The sequence below is a fragment of the Apostichopus japonicus genome, chromosome 22 (genome assembly GCF_037975245.1).
Source record: "Apostichopus japonicus isolate 1M-3 chromosome 22, ASM3797524v1, whole genome shotgun sequence".
Taxonomy (NCBI): Eukaryota; Metazoa; Echinodermata; class Holothuroidea; order Aspidochirotida; family Stichopodidae; genus Apostichopus; species Apostichopus japonicus.
Window position 1 is genome coordinate 6,319,983 of NC_092582.1, and position 6,000 is coordinate 6,325,982.

The following is a 6,000-nucleotide window of genomic DNA, read 5'->3' on the forward strand; positions in this document are numbered from 1 at the left end:
CTGTATAATTTTTCGATAGACGAATCGTGTAGAACAAGCTGTAATCAATAAGTGTTCTACGAGTTCCAGAGAAAATAATTGCTTGAGACAAAGAACAAGATAAACAAACTCTCACGAAATTTAACCTATGAATTGAGCAATGTAGACCGATGTCGGTGCTCAAGCCCGTGACCTTATGTATGGATGGGGTTAGTCAGGATTGTATGCCGCCGATCTTGCGATTGAAATCTTTCGCGGCTCTGGATTTGGCCCGGGGACCGCCTATTGAGACCCCCTTGGTATATATGATCTGTCAACATATGATTCCCATTCACCAAAGTAACACAACTTCGTAGGTTATTCTCAATGAATTTGAAAGATAGCCAATGATGAATGAAACAGAGGCGAAAGGACGGTATCTGTTATTTAATGTGCACGTTTGAAAGGACAAACTAAGAGGGGAACTGCGGTCACCCATATCTATACATGATCGAGCAACTACACCTGTACCGTATAACTTAGCAAATGAAGTTTACCCATATTGACTCGTTTCATAGCCTGGGGTGCACGCACCCCTGGTGGTGTGAGGTAGGACACAAGGGGTGCGAAGCTATAGGCATACAGACAGACACATACACACAAATCGACCATACTCGTATTGAGAATAGCTTTCATCCACAGATGGTAAATAGGCTGCAGACGTGCTTTTGCAATAGCTAATATATGCGAGTAGCGGAAGATGTTAAGAAACACTGAAGGCTCTATAAAAGTTGAACCAATCAAGACTAGTGACCAAGGCCAAGCACGTCTTAATACATAGTAGGATAAACTTTAATATCTTTCATATCCAAGTTTACTTCCTTAGTTGTAATAAATTGAAACACATGTGGATCGATGACGTCACATAGTAGACTTGATCAAGTCTCCAGCAACGTGGGAGAGGAACATTTAATGTGTATTCCCTGTGATTTATCAACTCATTGCCGTTGCATATACACGTTAATTGGTATTTATAAGGGAGGGACGGGGACGGGGACGGGGACGGGGAGGGATGGGGATTAATTTCTGTGAAACAACAAACCCGCCGTTGTCTAAAAAGGTCGTTGCTGAGCATTAATTATTATTGAAGATTAAACCAATTTACGAAAAGAGTGTCGCATTTCACTAAATTCAATTTATTACAGATAAAAAGCATAGAAAATTGCTAGATTTGTCGACTTAAAAGGATCTCTCGGTTCTGCATTACAAAGGAATATCAGTTGATTGACCTCTATTCAAATACTTGATGCCTATAATGTGAACTCTACAGAACCCTAAATTTTGTCCTTCAAATTTTCCCTTTTCCCGCCTAAAATGACTTATTCAGCCTTGGTCGCTTTATAGAAATAACAGCTCAGACAGCTCAGAAAAATGTAAAAATAACTAAATAAAATTTACTAAATATACATTGACAAAATGGGCAAAGCGACTCTTCGAGCAATGTGAACCATCCATTCTAACTAATGTATCTAACTAACAGTTTGTGGTTTTATCTATTTGTGGTGTTACGTAATTGTGCCGATATATAAATAGATATTTGACTTTCAATGTATATATCTGTGCTACGTATATTCGTATATACGTATTTGCCTGATATTTGTCCTTACATATTTGTGTTCTACTGTTCTTACGTATTTGTGTAGAGGGAGACATCACTTCGGCAATCACAGACGGCCATATAAAGTAGGTCTGAGGGTCAGACGGGCCACCCCGTCATACATCTATACTCTGTCTAATAGCGACCTGATTTCTTCACTGTCATCGACAAAGCCTTGTATAGGACAGAGAACCGAAGTAAAGATCGTTTTTTTGAAGGTCAATAAAAGGTAACATGGAAAGTACACAACATGGTAAGTCGATATAGGTGGCTAAATTATCTTTGTTTTGCATGTCATAAAACTATAATTGAACTAAGCACCGGAAAGAAAACATATACGGAAAAATTTAACGTAATTTGGAAACGACAGACACATTCAAAACTGTATTATTGCATGGAATTTGTCAAACATATAGTGTTATCATGCTACTGCATTATCAAAAGAAATATCAATCACATGAAATAGACATTTCCCCGAAATAGCATCCCAGACCAGACTTCGGCCTTTCCTTTCCCTACATGCACCGCCCCACCCACCCCCCCCCCCCCCCTGCAGACAAACCACATTCGGTATAGTGCTCGTCAAAGACCATTGGTCCATAGCATCTATTTTCTTCTTGTTTTGGGGGAAGGGGGTCAATGAAAGTCAGCTCAAAAGCGACAATATGGATCCCGTATGCATTCTCTATACCACAAGTTCCTGTATTTGATTGTTTTACAATAAACGGCACACTCTGATACCGATTTTCTTAATGTCTCAACAAAAAGGTAGCTCTTATCAAGTAACAAATGGGGAACTCTTTCGTTACAAAAAAAATGGAAAAGGGCAAGTTTTCATGAACAAAAATGCGGCACGTGGAAGGTATGAAACGGGCACTTAGAAGTATGCCACCAAACTTGGGTTTTCACAAAACTGGGGGAGTTGGAGGGAGGGGTGGGCTGGAGGTGTGGGGTGGGGGGGGGGGGGGTCCACAGCCCCTTTTCGGGGCTCGATAGAGAGAATGCCGTTTGTGGTAATAGATGCGTCTGTTTTAGTGAGTGTTGTTTTTTGGGCCAGTAAATTTGCGGAAAGACACATTCCCTAATCTCTATAGGCTACCGTATTTCATTCCTCAGATTCCTAATATTTATACAACAATAGTCCGAGACAATTAGTTAGTAAGAAGAAACGACTGATAAGTCCGTTCTGTTACAGTGATCGAACGACTAAAATCAACATAGTTGAACTATATCGATTGGTTTAAGTAACATCACAGATGTATTTACCGCACTATAATAGATTAATTGTGGTCATTTGTAATGACGGAGGAAATCCGATTGAAAAAGGCTTATTCGTTCAAAAAAAATGGTGACTTTTGCTGGACCTGCAGTACTACACGGAGACAAAAATATCATGTGTAGCATTATATGTTCTCCGTGTAGCGGAATCGTGAAACACTGTACCTGACGATGATCACACAGTCACAGTCTCGATGCAAGGGGACTGGGGTTGAGAGCGGATCAGTTGGTTCGTTGTTTGGTGTTTCCAATGTCCAGGTTCTGTCTTGGGAGACTTTCTTAAAAAGTACCCGGCATTCTCAACAAGTTACTCGCTCATCAGCCAATACAGTGTGGTAAATACGGACACAGGTGTCGATGGAATGTACATCTGGAAAGAAGAGAGGAGAGGGTGGGGAGGAATCTTGGGGAGCCTGGAGGGTGTGGGGAGTAAGTTAGCGGCAAGTGGTTGAAATGAAGTCCACTCATTGTTATTTAAACTGGAGTAGAGTGATTTGAATCTAAATTTACAACTTATTTAAAAAAAGTGAAATAGCTGAAAATAGGGTGAAGAGAAACGAAACCTCTTAGGTACCACCCGGTGTCCCACCGTGTTGCCCTCAAATATATCTAACCCACCCGACACTACGTTATCTTGACATAATGGTGCAACCAAGACGCCATGGATTCCTGCAGGAACGGTAAAACATTGGGCTAATGCTTGGGAAATATGGGATGATATATATTCGCTACTTAACCCCTACATTTATCATGTTTCGATGTTATTTCTTGGAGTACGGGAACAGTCTGGCTAACGAAAAACACACCAGGTAGGCTTTCTTTTTCCCAATGGACTTACTTTGGACTATACAGGTATTGTTCTATGTTGTGCTCTATCGGGATGAGTGAGTGTGGTGTGCTAAATCAGTAATCAGAAATACCAGAAAAGAAAAGAAAAGGAAAGAAGAGAAGAGAAAAGAAAACGAGTATGTCAAACTCAGTTAATGTTGAAGTCAAGCAGTGATAGGCTACTATAACGTACGATATTCGCACACGGTGATATGAATGTTTTTCTCATCAACAAACATGTCATAGTAATGATGCGGTCAGTCACGTGATTGCGCAGACCGAAATAGACCTGTACTACCTAACTGATAATGGTATCACTCAAAAACTCATCTGGAAACTGCAAAACCCATAGCGTGTTAGAATGATATATCTAACGTTGTATGTCATATATATATATATATATATATATATATATATATATATAGGCCTATATATATATATAGGCCTATATATATATATATATGTTGAGACTAGTGGAACACTAGTAGTTGTAACTCCGAGTGAAAGTGTTCCACTAGTCTCAACTAGTCTCAACATATATTCCGCTCTGTCCCCCGGACATAGATCACTCTGCGCCAAGATAGACGCCAACCAACCTACTCTATATGTATATATATATATATACACGTTCGGTTGATTGGGGTCTATATCTATATATAATCGCCATAATCTTTACAATTATTAATACTTAGAATATCGAGTATTTTTGTTTGTCATATTTTATATTTTTAGCTCAGTCAAAAATCACACCTAACACAACGTATGTTTGGAAAACAATAATGGCCCTTTTTCTTTACTGCGATCGGAAGCTGATCGAGTAACTTCTATGTCATTATCGCTAGCTTACACCATCTATTTCCGTTCACAGGTCATATCAAATTATATTATGCATGTCTGCACCAACACGTTCATTTCACATTAAAATGATACACAAGACAAGATTGACGTTGTAACCAGAGATCGTAATTTCAAATCAATAACAACTGAAAATCGATATCTGTGAATTTGATCTAATATCCTGATGGTTCCTCACAGTTTTGATTTTTATCGAAATTGTCATTATTTTTGTACTTCTTTGTTTGCTTGGTACGTGTTACATTCGGATTATTATGATATTTTCGAAGATATTTTTGATGATCATGGTGCAGGGGCGGGATTTGATATGTGACGGGGGGGGGGGGGTGGGTAATCACGGGAGGTCCAAGATTTAAATAAGAATCGTCACAATCGGTTGATCTTTTTTTATAGCCTGTGTAATGACTTATAAGTAAGAAAAGGTATCAAAGTTTCGCAGAGTTGTCAGTATTGCTGTGGCATTAACCAACAAAATTACCGATCGACTTGGACAAAAATGCCAACTTAAGATCTGGGGAAAAGTGGGGAAGGGTTGGGGGGGGGGGGCAAGTTAGGCTGCATCATGTAGCCTTGTATATGATAGAATATCTTTGATATTCCCCAAATTTAATATAATATTTTCTTTAGCTGCATGTTTGGGGAACTTGTTCGTAGTAAATATGTCTATCATATACTGCCATATGACGATGACTGGGTTTGTGTCTCTGTTAACGGTCCAGTATGGCATATGATGGAATTGAGAATATATGGAAATGAGTGTACATTGTTTGACATTCCATATATAACCGATTCCAAACTCGGGTCCGGGCGCAATTTTTTTCCCGGAACAGGTTTGCAATTACGGAGTTGGCTGATCAGCCAATCAGATTGCTCGTGACGTCATCATCAATAATGACCATCGCTCGGAAGTTGGAAGACATACACTGAATCAGAAGTATGGTAAGGTCCATAGGTCATAAAATGTCAAAACATTAATGAGTTCATTGACGTAACTGAAACATGTTGCTTAAAGTTAAGCTTGTAGTTGATTGACCTGTGACACTTTGTTAAGTCTAGTAACGGGGTTTCCTTCCAAACGTCCTAACTATACTATTAATGCTTGGATCACATGTTGACCTTACTTATGATACATATGCTACATTCCACTGGGTTCGTGTTTACATTATCCAAGATTCGTGAGACGTTCTATTGTAATCGGAATTCGTTTCGTGGAATGGGTACACTAAAATCAACTTCACGACGAGAGTTCACGGGTCTTGAATGAATATACGCAAAACATGACAGCAGCAATATTCAAAAGTTCGGTACAATACGTGAGTGAATTGCGCGACTAGATTAGGACTCTAGTTAGTCTGAACTTTCTTATCTAAAATTTGGAAAATGATAAGCGAAAAATCAAGGTTACAAAACTTTTCTGTTGTATT